General features: G+C 46.5%; 1 pseudogene; it reads left to right on the forward strand.

Moving 5' to 3' along the window:
- The first annotated feature begins 5,578 nt into the window (after nt 1-5,578).
- Nucleotides 5,579-18,965, forward strand: part of LOC119385732 (juvenile hormone acid O-methyltransferase-like) — a 48,831-nt pseudogene continuing 35,444 nt past the window's right edge.

An 18,965-nucleotide genomic window follows, 5' to 3' on the forward strand; every position in this document is an offset into this window, starting at 1 on the left:
CTCGTGGAGTCGCTTGAAGCTTCGGTGTGGCTCACTTGACCCCCGTAGGAGTGTTACCGGCAAGAGTCGTCTGACTCGCTATAAGTGGTAACGTGATCCTTCGGATGAGAGTCTATCCACTCTTCTTAGAGGGTCAGGGGACTCTCCTAGAGCGAGCCGACCCTGACCCACCAAGAGAGTCACACCGTGACTATTAAAGAGAGTCGTATACGTGGCAAGTCAGAACTCTCCTAAAAGAGTCACGCATACTCTTTTTTTTCTTAGAGTGTGGAGCGCAGCTGAAGGGGTTGCAATAGCTCCATGACGCAGGAACGCGATAGGGGTTCTGGCACACTCACATGCGGCTCGCCGTATTTTCAATAAAGGACGTCTACCGCGCATAACCCTGAAGCTGCTTGGGAAAACGCACCGCGGATCACTCAGCAACACATGGTCCCCGGGACATCCGGGAACGCTAGGAAATGAACCATCTAGCTCGCGAAGTAGCGAACCGAACAGACGACGATCCCAGGTCATAAAAGTGTTTAAAAGTCGCGAAACGAGGTCGTAAAAGTGTTTAACAGTTTTACGACCTTGTTTTTTGGTACACGTGCCTCTGGACCCGTGTTGATCAAGAACCTGAGCGTACTCTAACTCGTCGACCCGTTTGAAAGGCAATATAACTGCGTTGCGCCACGCTAACACGCCCTAAAATAGACACGGTCACATCCGGCAACCGACAACCTCCCCAGGGTATCTTTTATGATAACAGAAAAAAAAGCTATCATATCTTCGTGTCGGCGCGGTAAAAATAACTAATGAGAATCCAGTCCTCGTTTTGTAGTTCACCACAACTGCCGGAGCGAAAGGCGTACCGTTTCATACCATGTGAGCGCCCATTTAGGCTAGTCCGTTAGCTACCCCTCGAATCATTTTGAGTGGATGTCGGTCGGTCATTTTAGCGCAGATTGTTTCAGCCGGGCAGAAGCATCCAAGAAGAGAATTCAATCTGCCCATAAGGTGAGCTGAGTGTACTTTTGTTATTCGTGACTAATTGAGGTTTTTCCCAGTTTTCTGCTGTGTTGCCTCAATGCAATTATTTGGGCGCATAAACATAGAAATATTCGTATACCATAACACTCGTAAATTACTTTTGGGAAATCATCTAACATCAGCTGCCACGGTAGACGAGTAGCTATAGCTAGGCTCTGCTGAGACAAGACTATGGCTTCGACATATTTCTCGGTAGCCAAATTGAGGAACCAGGCGAAGTAGAAAGCACTGGTTTATCTACCCTGCATTGGGATTTACAAGAGATCGGTCAGTTCGACAAACTTGAGTTATTACCTTTCTATCGCGCTCATTCACCTTTAATACAGGAAAATTTGCCATTCAACTGTAGTACGAAGCACATAATGAAGAACAGTGTATCACCACACGCAATCGCTCCACAGTCAGAAAGCTCACTGCCGGGATTTTATATTTTGAACCCTTTCAACCCTTTCAGCCCTGGATTCTCTATTTTGGTCGGAGACTTCTTTTGTGCGTGTTTTTCGAATACTTAAGACCTCAGAAGACAACAAACGAAAAATTGAGGCATTCGTGCAATTAATAATGGATTTAGAGACATGACATTAAATTAGGTCATCGGGGCTCAGCGGTCATGGAATGAGAAAAATTGATTCTTTTTTCCTGCTACTCACTAGAGTACGCAAAATGTGAACCACGTCTCACTTTTAAGTTTTATACTCATTGAAACAGCTTCGGTACGTTGACCCGAAAATGGCACTTACATGCCTCAGCTTACCCGCCTCGGCGCCACCCATGACTTCGCTCAAGCTTCTTCTTTGCGGCTCCCATCTACGCAAGCATCTCGCAGTTTTGGTGTCAATCGCTGTGGGGATCATTGAAGATTTATCCCCCCAAGAATGGACAGTTTTGGTTTCACGTCCGAGGTACTAGGGGAAACGTTGTGGGGTGGTGCCACTTGACACCGCCAGGGCCGAAAGGGTTAACATTTTTTTAGGAGCGAAGCACCTCAGGGCCGAGGCTTGTCCATCTATCCGCGTCCGGCCGTCACGGTACACAAAACCGAAACCGACAGTGCTCGCGCCAAAGATAAGTCTTCCTTCTCTTGTTCCTTGATGATGAAAAGTGAGCGCGCGCTCACGCCAAGAAGTCTTCTTCCTCTCACCTTTACCGTGCTATACTAGCATCGTAAAGGTGATGCGATACGTGGACGACTTTTTAATTTTTATGGCACTAACTGACGTGCAGCCTGCTGCGGAATCATTTGACGTGTTCCTCGTGGAATTAAGCCCCTTTGAATCGACCACTGAGTTTTGGTTTCACGTCCGAGGTACTAGGGGAAACGTTGTGGGGTGGTGCCACTTGACACCGCCAGGGCCGAAAGGGTTAACATTTTTTTAGGGGCGAAGCACCTCAGGGCCGAGGCTTGTCCATCTATCCGCGTCCGGCCGTCACGGTACACAAAACCGAAACCGACAGTGCTCGCGCCAAAGATAAGTCTTCCTTCTCTTGTTCCTTGATGATGAAAAGTGAGCGCGCGCTCACGCCAAGAAGTCTTCTTCCTCTCACCTTTACCGTGCTATACTAGCATCGTAAAGGTGATGCGATACGTGGACGACTTTTTAATTTTTATGGCACTAACTGACGTGCAGCCTGCTGCGGAATCATTTGACGTGTTCCTCGTGGAATTAAGCCCCTTTGAATCGACCACTGAGCATCCTTCAGACAATAGGCTACGCTTCTTGGACATGGAACTCTCGTTCTCAAGCAGCCATGTATGTTGGGGTTATGCGGCTAGGTCTCAAAAGAGCCTTCTCCCTTTTTCTTCTGCGCATTCAAAAATTGTCAAGCGCGGCATTGCAAGGGCTTGCATGAAGGCGGCGCTTGACAGGTCCTGTGACCACGAAGTTGAAGCGAGTTTTTGTTCTCAAGTAGCACGCCTGAAGCTTGAAAGTTTCCCAAGAACGCTTTTGACCAGCATCGCAGAAAGCCTCGTATCTGGTTTTAAAAGCAAGTGCGCATCAGCTGTTCAATTAGTGACACACTCAGCGCAAACAGTAGAGGTCGTTCCTTATGTGCACAAGGTGGCACATAATCCTGAGAAAGCGGTCAGCAGGGTAGGCGCTGGGTTGTTGTTTTCTGGCAGAAATAAGCTTGGTAGCCTGTGTCAGCAAGTAAATCGAGAGATCAAGGAGAAAAGATGTAGCAAGAAGCATCGCCAGAAGTGTGTTGAATGTTGTGAGAGCGCTGTGTATAAGATATCTCTTTCTTGCGGGCGTTACTATGTTGGTCAAACGGGGCGGTGCGCTATAGACCACATGAGCGAGCATGCGAACAACGTCCTTAAACAAGCCAAAGATAGTCGACTGTCTCTTCACTGTAATGAATGTGGACGCCAGCCATCTTTTAAAGATTCGATTTTCCTGTAGAAGTACAATGATGAACGCACGCGTGTCATTTCTGAAGCGTATCATATCTATAACGGCGGAGAGGCATGTGTCAGCCTCCCCTCGATTTCCCTCCTTCCGAAGGAGTTAACTTTTCTGGCTGATTGAGCATTTAGTGGTCTCGGCGCAGGTTAATCATCATTTTTTGCTTTTCTGTTTCCTTGAGATTCTGGTGGAATATATATATATGCGGACTGCAAGAATAAAACACATTTGGTTGATAGCCAGCGCCGTGATTAGTGTCCTTTCTTCCTCCCGTCTTTTAGCGCTGTTTTCTATTGGTAATATATGTTACAATGTGACCAGAATCGTGAGGCTAAAATTACAGCGCGAACGCACAAGATATACCAGTAAAAACAAACGTACGGCACAAGCGCTGACTAACAACTGCTTTATTATTTCATAACCAATGCATATATAAGCCCAAGGCAAACTTGCCGCACATGCGCACACAACAATAGCTTCAAAACCAAAACGTGTAACAAGGTTAATAGTGTATTTTATACACGGAAATATGAAATATTATTCAGATGGCTGCAGGAACAAAAAAATAAAGAAGTTATACCTGTCATAACGGAGAGGTATAAGCCCTACATATCAGCTTACCACGCCTCGTTTTGTTAATACCCATGTTGTTGTTGGAATCGTTATGCAACTGTAAACAACTCGTTCTATAACACATGTGCGACTCTTGAACATACGTGTGCGTCTATACCATTTCCATATATCTTTATCGTCATTTCGTAACCTTTCGCTCAATGTAAACACATTACGCCGCAACCATCTTCCCGCCGCATGCTTCTCATAACACAGATTCCCACGGTACGTGGGATATGCCGAATTGTTTTCTTTCTCGCTCTTCCTAAACTTTTCTTTCTTCTCTCTCTCTATTTCTCTCTGTATATGTATCTATATCGCTTCCTCTGTCATTCTACCTCTTTAGGTCTCTTTATCTCTTTTTCTCTCTATTTCTTTCTATCTCTCTTTTTCTGTCTTTGGTTCTATTTTTGTCTAGCGCTCTCTTTTTTCAATCTCTTATACGTGTCTGTTTCTTTCTCCCTCTTTCTCTGTCGTTATATTTTTCTCGGCATTTCTACTGAGAGACAGTTATCGTGCACAGCAAACCCCACTTCTTATTTCTGAACAGAATCACCTGTATATATTTCTACCGTTATTCTCTTTCCTCCTTTTCATTCGCCCTACTTCTCTATTTCACCTTCTATATCTCCCTTTCTTTCTCTTTCTGTCTTTCTCTGTCTCTCTTTATGTTTTTCTCTCTTTGTACTCGTTCGCCCGCCCGTCCGAGTTATTGAACCCCACGCCGAACAAATCGGCGCAGTGGGAGAGTGCACGCCGGACGCACATGTTGTAGGAGCAAAGCCGAAGTAATATAATAATAATATCTGGGATTTAACGTCCCAAAACCACGATATGATTATGAGAGACGCCGTAGTGGAGGGCTCCGGAAATTTCGTCCACCTGGGATTCTTTAACGTGCACCTAAATCTAGCAAAGCCGAAGGTGAAGAAGAGGACGAAGAGAGAGAGCGCGCCGGCCGAGCTATTGCGTAAAATACAGCAAGATTATTTTCTATATTAACTTATTTCTTATTTGACGAGAAATATTTCCACCAACCTTTTCCTTTTTTCAGTTATTATTCTCGCAATTTAACAAAATGAGAAATTATTATCATTTCTAGCTTCTAAATATTTTTTCTAAGCTACCCGATTCTTGGCCCATCCACCTGAGTGGGTGTGAGCCAGCAGTACAGGATCTACATCTACATCTACATCTACATCTACATCTACATCTACATTATTGCGTTGGATGCGCAAGGCGCAGCTCTGCCAGGTGCTCGGTGACTCGAAATGCGATATAAGGTAGAGACAGTTCGTGATGATAGTTTTTGATAGCCCCGACTAACGAACCTCGAGCTTAAGCAGCTTCGCTGTTAAAATTACTTCGGACTCCTCTCATAATGACTCAAGCTGAAATAACGGTTCTTCGCAGGTGCGAAAAACCAGAACCTCGCCGCTTGCGCGCCACTCCTTCAAGAATTCTCAAACGTCGCAGGACAAAACACTTCTAGTGGTGCCTTCTTCACCCTTGACAGCTGCTTCACTATGACCACGAATATCTCAGGTAATCTGAGGTACAACTCCAAGCTATACAAGGACAACAACGAGCTACAGCGTGGCATTAACCTGAAGGCCATGGACTTCCTTCACATGACTTTCGCGCCGGACGACAACACCGAGAACCAGCAATTCTTGGACATAGGCTGCGGTACCGGGGACTTCACTCGAGACTGGCTACTGCCTAGATGCTCTCCCTGCCGTAGACTCGTCGCCGTTGATGCGTCCGAAGATATGCTCTCCTATGCTCGTACAAACAGCTCGCATCCCAAAATACAGTACGATTACCTGAACATAGGTGATGACGTTACGGATTTCCTCGGAAAGTACAGAACATTCGATCGGATCTACTCCTTTTTCTGCCTCAATTGGCTAAAGGACCAGGCGGAGGCCATGAGGAATGTGTCACGACTGCTGACGCCATCTGGAGAGTGTCTCCTGCTGTTTCCCGCCTGGTCACCCACGCGGACGCTGTGGAAGGAGGTGGCGCAGCTCGATCGTTGGAAAAAGTTCTCGAACGTGAGTTTTTTTAACCGGCCGTCGGTAAGCCCTAGATAGATCTAAGACTATGTCTTTCTGAGCCTATTGCATTCGCGTTCCGCAACCGCGTTATTATCCGCTGAACGGCGTGTGCGTAGTAATTCCTAATTGAATTCAACCACCACCTTTCCCGGACTAGCTAGCAGTGGCTAACATCCACGGTCAAGCATTCGCTGCATGATCGATCATTTTGTCTAAGTTTTGGCTGCCGGTTCTCATAACGGCACATAATAACTAGCACAACCATTCAGCACATGCATTCTGCTTAAAGTGAGCTCTTGTAGTTACGTAATTACCATTAGCTATATCATACACTACCCTATCGAAAAAAAAAAGCGTTTCCAGTGCCTTTCAGCGCACTGGGTGGCACTGGAAACGCTGTACAGTGTGTCCCAGTGTACTACAGCGTGCTGGGAGGCACTGGGCAGACTGTACAGCATGGCCAGTGCAGCGCGGTGCGCTGAAAGACGCTGGGAATACTATACCCAGTGGCCCAGTGTCTTACAGCGCACTGAGAGGCACTGTCCACGCTGTACAGTGTCTGCCCGTTCACTGGAAACACTGGCAGCACTTTGGAAAAAACTGGGCGCGCTGTGTGGAATTCGTATAAAATTTGGTATTGGGTCGCCAGAAGTCGACAGAAAAACTTATCGAATATTTTCAAAATATTATTCTATTCTGTGTCGTACACATATCCAGCTTTAGCTTTAGTTAAGCGACGGACGTACGTATACGCTAAAGCAATCATTTGTCGAGCGCGCGCGCTTTCTCTGAAGTGTGTGATCGAGTGTCATGAATGTAGTTCATATAACTGCATCGAAAGAACTTATCATTCGCAACACAATATGACATTAGTATTAGTCTGAAAATAACATCGACCTACTATAACAGTCAGTCCTTCCATACGGGCTCGTACCGCTGAAAGCCGCACCATGGCCGCACGCCACCGGCAACAGTGAGCCAATGTAAGGCTCAATCTCGGCGTTTTTAGCTTCTGATTTGTGTAATCGAAGGTGAAAATATGGCCTCGCTTCATTCAGGTATGATCGAAATTACATTTGAACGGTTATTAGATTCTATGTAATTGAATATGCACGTTCTTAACAGCGATCGCGGCGCACGGAGTACAGCTCTAAGGCTAACGGTTGTCAGTTCGGCTAGGGTGAACAACTGCATGCGGCTGCATATTACGCGGAACGTAAACAAATAGGACGGAAAATATGTTCAAATGGGTGACGAAAGCTAATGTGTTCAGTGTGCAGTTCAGATAAACATTGTTTTCTACATAGGTAAGGCTAACTGCTTAGCGAGTCAGTGCGATCGCCGCAACACATCAGCGGTTACGCTAATATGTTCTTGCCGCAAAACGTGCCAGATAGACGTTGTGATCCTAGGCAGCACATAAACAAATTAACTCTCTTCTGTTAGGTTCTCGCGAGCACGAAGAGACTGAAATCTGTGTTTCTAAACGAGAAAAATTAAGACACTGGCTACCGGAAGTAGTAATAACATGAAGAAAAAAGAGGCTGACTCAGGCTGACTCTCGTCTACCAGTTGTGGCGTAGGTATTCGATGAAGCAATCCATGTTCTTCTGGCCTGCGATGTGAGTGGTGCCTTTTTAAGGCACTGGCACACCAGGTTTTTGGTATTACGCGGGGAAAAACTGGAATTTCCAGCAGCGCCGTACTGAGTTACGAAAAAAGAAATACCCCGTGTGGCGTAGCGGTAACGTGTCAGACTCAGAATGCACGGTGCGTCGAGGTGGTGGATTCGACTCCAGCTTGCTCGTTTTTTTTTTACTTGTTTTTTGTCGCAGTGCTCGTGCTTCAGCCCTAATTACGATCTGGGCACGAGCACAGTTTCTAAAATCAACTTTGTAGGGTTTTGCGGCTGCAGGGTTTGAGGTTTTTGCGGGCAACTTAAAAGCCCGATTCCGGCCCGTAACGGGTGTCCCAGTGTGCAGTGCGCCAGCGTCCAGCGTGCCTCGTGCAGCGTGCCAGCGTCCCAGTACCCCCGTGCCACACTGGTTCGATAATCATGTATGGCACTGGGACAGTGCCACTGGGTTTTCCAATAGAGTATGTAAGAGTTTTGTGCAGGTTTGGGACATTCTTTCATGAAACAAAATGCGTTGCGTATTCGGTCAACCTTCATGAACTGGCTCATTTTTTTGGCTGTGAAAGACGAGAACAGAACTAACTATTCCTTCGCATATCTGAGAAGAGAGAGAGAGAGAGAAGGAATGTAGGAAAGGCAGGGAGGTTAACTAGACAATGCGTCCAGTTTGCTACCCTACACATGGGGAGGGGGAATAGGGGAGTACATATCTGAGAAAGTACTGTGAGTGGTAATGGCGATGAACTTGGTAGTGTTAACGCGATGGAGTCAAAGAGCTTGTTTCGCAGATTTTTCGGTGTCGGTGGCGTCGTGTTTTTGGCCTTGAGCGAAAAATGAGCGTTGTCCGTGAGCTAAATTTGAAGTAGACGCAGCTAATCGGAACAACTAGCCCGATCTCAGTGCCTTATTCTAAGCAAATAAAGAAATTTTCTGTTCGATTGGGATCAAGGAATGAGACCTGAGACCCCTGGCTCCGTGGCGCGATGACTTTAGCCACTCGGCCACCAGGTACACATCCTCCAGTATAAAGGCGAGCTATTTATGTACACCATTTAGCGTTGGTGGTACACGCATCTCGAAGGTTCTTCAGCGGCTTGACAGAAAACCCGCGAGATTCCGCAGAGGGCCCGCGGGTACGCTTTCCGTGTTCTGTCGTGCAGCATCCATGGATATAGGAGACGGCGCACGTCCATACTTTCGCTTTCCTTGCTGCACGATTTAGGTGCCGACAGAGAAGCGAAGCCAGCCTAGCAATTGGGACGGCGATACGAACACGGTCCGATTAGGCTATCGCGTTCTACTCTTGAAAGCAAACCTCTAGCGTCCTAGAACTTTTTTTAGCTAATCTGCTCTTGTGGTCTGCTCTGCTCTGTTATTGTAGCTGATCTGCTCTTGTGTCTGCACAGAACAGGAGTCGGGGAAAGTAAGCGATGGGTTCAGTTTTCCTGCACACCAACATCTGCGGTATTTTAATTGCAGACATTCTTTGGCTATTTCCTTTGAAGAACCGGGCATCAGTCCGTCTGTGATGTTACGGTCCTTATGAATACATGAAGTTACTGTATGCTAATTATAGCGGACGTTGAATAATGTTAGGCTGCTTTGTCATCATGGTAATCATCAGACTGTATTGGGTCCACTACCGGACGTAGGCCGCTCCCACTGATCTACAACCCGCCATGTCCGAGTTAAATGTATTTCACATAATACTTACACACTATTTGACAGCTCCACAATAGGGAGCTTCTGCTGCAATTTCTGGCCACTGCTAGACGGCCGGACATCAAAACGTAATGCACGCCGTAATTAACGCACATATTCCTCTGTGCGGCTAAACGCGTGGTTTTTCGCAATTTATCGGGTATTTCTTGTGGCAAATAAGCATTGTTTGTACGTTCCAAGGTCTTCGACGAGTTTACGCCAAAAAGCCAGGACTTGGAGGATGACAAGGCGAGACTGTCTTACCTGCGCAATACCCTTGACTCTGCCGGCCTTGCCGCCAACACCTGCGAGCTGCTTTATGTGAAGATTGATTTCAGTGAATCTATTCAGACTGCCGTTGGTAGGTACTCACGAAATCTTACGCTTCTGAGACATACCATGCGCTAACATTATGCAGCTGTATGGCCATTGGTATTCTGCTCTTAAGTGATGTTTCAGAAAATGGAGACGCCGATTGCGATTTCATAGACTTTGTAAATACGAGATAGGTAAGCGATTCTCCGTCGATTTTAACACGACAGTGTTTCATGCCGTTGTCCACCACGGCTCCACTGACGTATTTCCGTCACGGATATGACGTTGTAAAATATAAAGACTAACAGTGGGCAAAGAAAAAAAAACAGAAGAAAAAGTTCCGTCACCCGGAATTGAACTTACGACCCCTCGCTCCGCAGCACGCTGCGCGAAACGATTCGGCCACGGACGCCACGTTCTTCGCAATGCTAACGACGAGCTATTTATATACACCATTTGCCCGTGGCGGTACTCAGACATCAGTGTTACAGCGTGTTTTCGTTATCACTAGCGAGATGGTGTGAAGGGCTGAAAGAGCGCTCTTTAAAAGTCGCCGCCGTTGCGACAAGCGCCCGCCTCTACAGGGTGTGGTCGCTCGTGCGTGCGCTTATCTCGTGATTGCGGTGGTTCGTACGTCTTGCGTTGAGAGCACGAAGGTCACTTGGCTCACTGCAGCGGCCGATTTTGCGAAAGCAGCGCGGTGCTCACGCAGACATAAGTTACAGATGCCACAGTTTGCTCTCATCCATTGTATGTTTCGTTCCGTGCGTCCTTTCTGCTTGAGCAGCGCGTTGTAAGTTTCGAGCTGCTTGCCGTTCTTCGCATGACATTACAATTTGTTGCTGTAGCATTCATTCCTTCGCCCTTGGGGCGAAGGAATGCAAACAAACGCTCCACTGCGTCTGTGAAGACACGTTTCACTTTCGTGTTATACCGAGTCCTATGACAGAGGGATCAGCCATGTTTTAGGGGCGAAGCTCCTTATAGCATCACCTGGTCGGTCGTCGCTCCATGCGGCGTTCCCCCACCGTCGCGTCTCCCGTATCATTCAATAGATGGCGCTGTCCCATGGAGATGCATGCAAACTGCAGTTGGGTGGCGATATACTAGATGGCGCTGTCCCATAGAGATGTGTGCAATATGTGTGCAAAAAAAAGAAAAGAAGAAAAGAAAAAAAGAGGAAAAGAAGAAAAAGAAAGAAAAAGGGAAAAAAAGGAACAAAAGAAAAAAAGAAGAAAAGAAAAAAAAACAGCGGCACCCTGCACGCTAGATTGCGTGCAGTAATCAAAGCGGCGTATCGCTTTGATTACTGCTGGGCGAAACCACTGAATATTTCACGGTGTAACCATGATTGCTTCGGGAGCTTCGCCCAAGCTCTTCATCATTCACCCGTGGATATGCTGTAATTCTTTTTTCTTGCACAGTGACGTCCGTAATCATTAAAGCGCGCCTAACAAGTCACGCTGCACATTTTGGTATCACTTGGGAAGTTCTAACGTGCCTCGATAGGGACTGTTTTACCCAACGTTTGTCACATCGGTTCATTATTGTTCGAGTTACGGTGCCGCGAGGCGTGTTTCCGTGTCCTATATAGCGCAATAGCGGGAAACTCAGTTGCTTCACATGCAGGAGAGTCACGTGACCTAAACGGAAACATCAAGTATACCGTCACTGGTAGATCGGCATGTCGCTGTCAACTCTGATTCAAGCAGTAGCGATGATGCCAAAGTAGGGAGGCCCGGCATGTAGCGAAGTCGCTTGCCGGGTATTGACTGAAGAACCGGTCACGTGTCGTATTCATTGAATTCAAAAGCACTCCGCGTGCGCGCTACATTGAAACGCACCTTTCTCGAGACGAAAACGCGCGCTTTTCTTTCTGTTAGAAATCTGGACCCATTTCGCATTACGTAGCCGCTTCAGACACCGCTGCACTGTCTACACGACTTGTTTGATGCATCACGCCTGCTAGCTTTCGATGCTCAGACATGTTGAAGGGGTTTTTAAGCAACTAGCGGCATTCACTACTGAACTTATCATACGCGAAAACTAACAAGTCAATCTTTTAAGTGGCGCGCACTTATATGGCTCATTATAATAAAAAGAAAGTTTCAGGAACTTGGTTCGAACAATCTCAAGCCCCTTCTTTCGTTCCGTACGCTACTCAATTAGGCAAATTAATGAGCACCAGCTAAGCTTTACCAATCCGAGTATCTCATACACGAAAAGAATTCTCATTACCTTTGGAACACTTCGAGGTTTTGAATCACAAAGCCGAAAATCTGCTGAAAATTTCGCGAACGCTTCACTAGCGGAGATATTCCTTTGCTGTACCCGAACCTTTTAAAGTGTTACTGTATATTAGATTCGGCAACATAGACAGCACACAAGGCGTAAATACACACACAGTGGCGGCGTTTTTCTACCTTGCGTATCCTCTGCGTTAGGTAATCTAGTATTCAATGATACTGTACCAACAAGCCAAATTCAAGTAGGTCCGGCCTCCCCGCATGGCCACTCTCGTAGGCAAACGTGTAGTCGATTATAACCGCAAAATAAACACAAGCTCCACCCACCACGATCACTGTCGTCCGACGAGAGAAAATTTCATACAGGTTCCATTCAATCGCAAGTGCTCGTCTCCATGACGTCAAGCACTTTTAGTGTGTTTCAGATAGTTGGTGTTCCCTACAGGCATGCTCGTTTCCATGGTTTTATATCGAAAGCTTGAACGTCCTGGAAAATTTGATAAAAGATTCCGACATCACTGCTTAGCCGAAGGTCATATCTTAGCTAGGAGTGATAAACCTTTAGTTCACGATCTACCTGCTTTTTAAGTTCCTTTAGAAAGGGTACTTACGGTTCGAAAGGAAACCAGCTTGATTGACTCTCTCATATAGGTGATAGAGAAGCACGCCTCGGTTTTAAGCGCAAAGCATTTCTTAGCGAACTTTTGGTACTTCGAGCGTTTCTATCTGCGTATCTATCTATATATCTATCTAGGCGCCTACGTCTCGGTGCTCTCATGATCGCCTCCTTAACTTTGTGTACACCAAAATTGGCATGGGAGCGTAAGAAGATTTGACAAATATGAATGTCTGGTCATGACATGGATAACAAGAAAGTCCTGTCGCGTGCGTCGTTAAACCCTTTCTTACAGACACGTGTGGCACATACCCGTTTACCATGGGCAGCGGTGTACGGGTATGCGCCACAGGTGGATAGTTTGTATCTGCCAAAGAACGGCGACAACAGACATTTGTAACTTAAATGCAAGAGCGTGAAGAAAAACCGACATTGGCAGCGTTGACGCGACGAATGGAAATAATAAAAATTAAGATCCCAGCAGGAATCGAACCCTAGCATTCTGCGTGGTAATTAGGTATTGTGCCACTAGCCACGCCACGTCTATAAACTGGTTTGGAAAAGCAGCCTATGCAGGCGTAACGACGGTGCGAGGTCAATTGTGGTTGTGGTGCTGGCTATCGAATTTTACATGAAAGCAATAAACACTACATATGCACTCTTACGGTACAGGTGTCATATCAGATGGACGTCTGTGTTTCCAGTGTTGGCTTTTTTTTTTTTGAAGTCTAATAAACATTACACTTCTGTTCCTATGATACAGCAAGCTACATTGAAACATTGCTCGACTCCGGAGGAATGCATTAACGAAAGTTACGTATGATATTCACATGATTGCACTATAAGGTACAGTTAGTTTCGATAATACTGACGTATGTACTTTAACGTGAGCGCTCACTTTACGTGGCGCCCTAGGTTGTCGACATGCCTGGTAAGCCCACGACGTGCACACAGCTACTACACTTACGAAATCACATCGATACACCTCGTAACGCTTGGCTCAAAGCCATAAAATACTGCATAGAAGTAGTCGCTGACTGCTTCACATGAAACCGATTCCCACAACGCGTGGGATCTCCCATATTTTTTCGGAGAGGCTTCTATTTATTGTTACGTTGTAGCTATATATTAAATGCGAAGCATTTCTTAGCGAACTTCTGCGACTTTGAGCGTATCTATCTATCTATCTATCTATCTATCTATCTATCTATCTATCTATCTATCTATCTATCTATCTATCTATCTATCTATCTATCTATCTATCTATCTATCTATCTATCTATCTATCTATCTATCTATCTAGCCGCCTACGACTTTGTGCTCTCCTGGTCGCTTGGTTAATCGAATGTACTCCAAAGTTGGTATGGCGTAACATGACTGTATGACGAACATAAATGACAAGTCATAACATGAAAATCATGACACGCATGTCATTTACAGCATGATTTACATGCCGCGCTCATGGTGCGCTGGCGGCCGTTTCGCTAGCTTGATATACAGCAAAATTGGTATCTTGCGACGTGACTGTATGACGAACATAAATGACAAGTCATACTTGAAAATCATGACACGCATGTCATGTACAGCATGATTTACATGCCGCGCTCATGGTGCTCTGGCGGCCGTTTCGCTAGCTTGATATACAGCAAAATTGGTATCTTGCGACGTGACTGTTTGACGAGCATAAATAACACGAGTTAATATAAAAATCATGACACGCATGTCATGTACAGCATGACTTACGTGCCACGCTCATGGTGCGCTGGCAGCCGTTTCGCTAGCTTGATCTACCCCTAAATTGGTATTGCGCGACGTGACTGTGTGACGAATATAAATAACACGAGTTAACACGAAAATCATGACACGCATGTCATGTACAGCATGACTTACGTGTCACGCTCATGGCGCGCTGGTGGCCGTTTCGCTAGCTTGATATACAGCAAAATTGGTATCTTGCGACGTGACTGTGTAACGAACAGAAATAACACGAGTTAACATGAAAATCATGACACGCATGTCATGTACAGCATGACTTACTTGCCACGCTCATGGGGTGCGAGCGGCCGTTTCGCTAGCTTGATCTACCCCGAAATTGGTATTGCGCGACGTGACTGTGTGGCGAGCATAAATAACACGGGTTAACACGAAAATCATGACACGCATGTCATGTACAGCATGACTTACGTGTCACGCTCATGGCGCGCTGGTGGCCGTTTCGCTAGCTTGATCTACCCCGAAATTGGTATTGCGCGACGTGACTGTGTGACGAACATAACACGAGTTAACACGAAAATCATGACACGCATGTGATGTACAGCATCACTTACGTGCCACGCTCATGGGGCGCTGGCGGCCGTTTCGCTAGCTTGATCTACCCCGAAATTGGTATTGCGCGTCGCGACTGTGTGACGAACATAAATAACACGAGTTAACACGAAAATCATGACACGCATGTGATGTATAGTATCACTTACGTGCCACGCTCATGGGGCGCTGGTGGCCGTTTCGCTAGCTTGATCTACCCTGAAATTGGTATTGCGCGACGTGACTGTGTGACGAACATAAATAACACGAGTTAACACGAAAATCATGACACGCATGTCATGTACAGCATGACTTACGTGTCACGCTCATGGCGCGCTGGTGGCCGTTTCGCTAGCTTGATCTACCCCGAAATTGGTATTGCGCGACGTGACTGTGTGACGAACATAACACGAGTTAACACGAAAATCATGACACGCATGTGATGTACAGCATCACTTACGTGCCACGCTCATGGGGCGCTGGCGGCCGTTTCGCTAGCTTGATCTACCCCGAAATTGGTATTGCGCGTCGTGACTGTGTCACGAACATAAATAACACGAGTTAACACGAAAATCATGACACGCATGTGATGTATAGCATCACTTACGTGCCACGCTCATGGGGCGCTGGTGGCCGTTTCGCTAGCTTGATCTACCCTGAAATTGGTATTGCGCGACGTGACTGTGTGACGAACATAAATAACACGAGTTAACACGAAAATCATGACACGCATGTCATGTACAGCATGACTTACGTGCCACGCTCATGGGGCCCTGGTGGCCGTTTCGCTAGCTTGATCTACCCCGAAATTGGTATTGCGCGACGTTACTGTGTGACGAACATAAATAATAGGAGTTAACGTGAAAGAAATGACACGCATTTTGCTAAACGACATACAAGACGATGTATGCAGCTCTTTGCTGGCTGCTTCGCATTACATCGATTCCCACAATGCGTGGGATCTGCCGGCTTTTTTTTACGTTATCGCTATATATTTTATCACCACCGCCGCGTCATCACTCCACACTTGCCAGTACGACTGCAACTGATGGTCATTTCAATGGTGTACATGAATGCAATTGTAGCCTCCTCATATGATGACATGAATATGCACATCTGACTTGCCCACATCCCGCACTGCCTTCCTTACATTTGTTTTCCTGTCCAGATATCAACCTCTCCGTAAATCCCGTGCTGGCATTGCTGTCGCCAGAAGAGGAAGAACTCTTCCGCAAGGACGTGACCAACAAGGTTCGGAAATGGGCGAGTTATAGCACCTTCTCGGCCCGGCCCTCTGTGTATCTCGTGCACGCAAGAAAACAAATCGAATGTACAAATAAAACAGAATAACGCATTAAAGCTCCGTGCATTCCTCCTATTTGCATCCGTGTCACTGATCCCGTTAATGGGGATTGCAATCGCCGGGCGGATTTTAAGGGCTGGCGTCACGGCCCTCCGAAAACGCACCACGAAAGCGCGGACAATTTAGAGTTGGTCCTTTGGTGCGCCAGCGAACGCCGGTTGTGGTCCAAAGACCGAGTCAGAGCCGAGAGTCGATAACACAAACGAAAACGAAATATATTCTCAGTTAAGGCAATACAAATATCACAAACACGTGCACACTCGGCTGGTACCAGTTACAGCTTCACAATATAACTCAGATGGTGTTTACACAACGGGAGCTAAACAAACAGATCACACGCTACGAATGCAATTGCATGCATTACAACTATTCAACGACAGTTAAAGTCCTGAATAAACAATGGCGTATCCAGTCCACAATACTTGGACGGTAATCGAATACTTCTCTTCAAGGAAACACTCACGCCAGCTCCAGCGTTGATCGTCGTAGCTCAACCGTCGTCGTGACTTGTCACGGCTCACACGGTGTCGTCATCGGATTCTTCCAGATCGACGATCGACTGACCGCACACCATCATAAACACGTCTTCTTTGGCTAACGGAGCCACACTTGGCGTAACTTTACCATCCGGGCCGACTGACTCGCTCACTCCTTCGCTGACTGTCTGCTCCCTCGTCGTTTGCACGCTTTTATCCATTCTTCCCCGGTTTCTAGAAGCGTCGGGAGGGTTCTTCGGCGCGCAGTACAGCTAAGGCTAGAGAAAGGGCGAGAGCTTTCTCGTATGTTCGAACCGCGGCGGCATCGCTCGGTGCTGCGTCCCCCTTCCTTCTAGAAACATCCAGGCTTTGCCGGGCGTTTGATCGCGTTGGCTGCGTCTGGCTCCAGTGGGTGAGGAGGAGGCGGCGCGCCGGCGTCTTTTGATGTTTGTTTTTTCGTCGTTCGCGCTTCTTGGGCGCGCGGCTCGCGCCGTCCTGTCGCGCAGCCGTTTGAAAGCGGCCTCGCGCGCGCTTTATTACGCGCTAATTTGTGACAATCCGCCATCGTTACTTATGGTGCATTCACACGACGGACCAAATGCGGATTTGGAGGGGGGGGATGACGGCGCGTCACGTGACCTCACATCAGCGATTCCCCTTGTCCGGGCGGCTCGCGAAAGAATGAGCCCAAGCTGTTTTCCACATCTGGATTCTGGCGGCGGAACGCCGCAGTTTTGTCTACAACCAGTACGCATTTCTTCTGCTCGAGCAGTACGCCTGTCCCCGCAGTTGATTACAGCTATGCTGGCGCTCATTTATTTAATAATAATAATAATAATAATAATAATAATAATAATAATAATAATAATAATAATAATAATAATTATTATTATTATTATTATTATTATTATTATTATTATTATTATTATTATTATTATTATTATTATTATTATTATTATTATTATTATTTATGTATTTGTTACGCGCCAGGTGTGGATGAGGAGGGTGTTTTGGAACACCACCGCCACCAGCTTCACACGTGAGTCAATAAAAGCTTCGCTTGAACAGCTGACATGTGCGTACGTCTTTCGTCGTTATCGCTTATGAGTGAGGAAATTGCGCGTCTTGTACGCGCGCACGCACACACACACACACACAAAATTCGGCAGATCCCACGTACCGTGGGAGTCGATGTTATGCGAAGCATGTGGCGGGTAGGTGACTGTGGCGTAACTTTTTTTACTGAGCGACACGTTACAAAATGACGCTAAAGATTTGTATATATTTTACACGCACACATATATATGTTGAAGAGCCGCATATGTGTTATATAACCAGTTGTTTACGGTTGGGTAACGCAGCCAATGGCAACGTGGGTATTACCAAAACCAGAAGCGGTAAGCTGATATGTAGTGCTTATACGTGTCCCGAAAACGCACGCACGTTTCACGAACCCGTGTGCACGTGTGCAAGAAGTTCTTGACAGTTCTTGAGCAAGGGCATCATCATCACGATCAGTGAGCACCAACAGCTGGTCATGACTTGTTATAGGTTCCGGTCGTGATCGTGGTGACGAGGGGTCTATGTCTAGTGAAGTATGTGGTATAGTAGAGCTGTTGGAATTCGTGGATGCCTCGGTCAGGTCGTCGACAAATTATCTGTCGACAGAGCCAGCGACATGTCCGAACCTGAAGCCATCCTTCGTGTTGGTGAGGTATAGGCCGTCGAGGCTGGTAGGCCTGGATAGTGCTACGTAGACCAACTTCAGTGGACGGTGTTGGTCGTATTCGTAGACTACCTGGGCGTATGTGGCCTACGTAGCCTAGTCTACAAAGCGGCTGTCAATTATTCTGGCATCTTCCTCGGTCAGCATGAGGCCATCACCCAGCCTCGTAAGAAATGAAGAGGACACTGCGTCGTTCTGGTGCACGAAGTGCACTTTACGGTGCTGTGATGTGGATATCATATGTAACATTCGTTAATGTATTCCTCCGGGGACGAGCAATGCTCCAATATAGCTTCCTGAATCATAGGAATACAAATGTAATGTTTATTAGACTGCTATAAAAGAGGAGCCAACACTGGAACTACACACGTTCATCTCATATGACGCCTGTATCGTAGGAGTACACATCGTAGGAGTATCATGTAGTGTTTATTGCTGTCCTGTAAAATTAGATAGCCAGCACCACAACC

This window comes from Rhipicephalus sanguineus, chromosome 3, assembly GCF_013339695.2.
Source record: "Rhipicephalus sanguineus isolate Rsan-2018 chromosome 3, BIME_Rsan_1.4, whole genome shotgun sequence".
NCBI classification, from domain to species: Eukaryota; Metazoa; Arthropoda; class Arachnida; order Ixodida; family Ixodidae; genus Rhipicephalus; species Rhipicephalus sanguineus.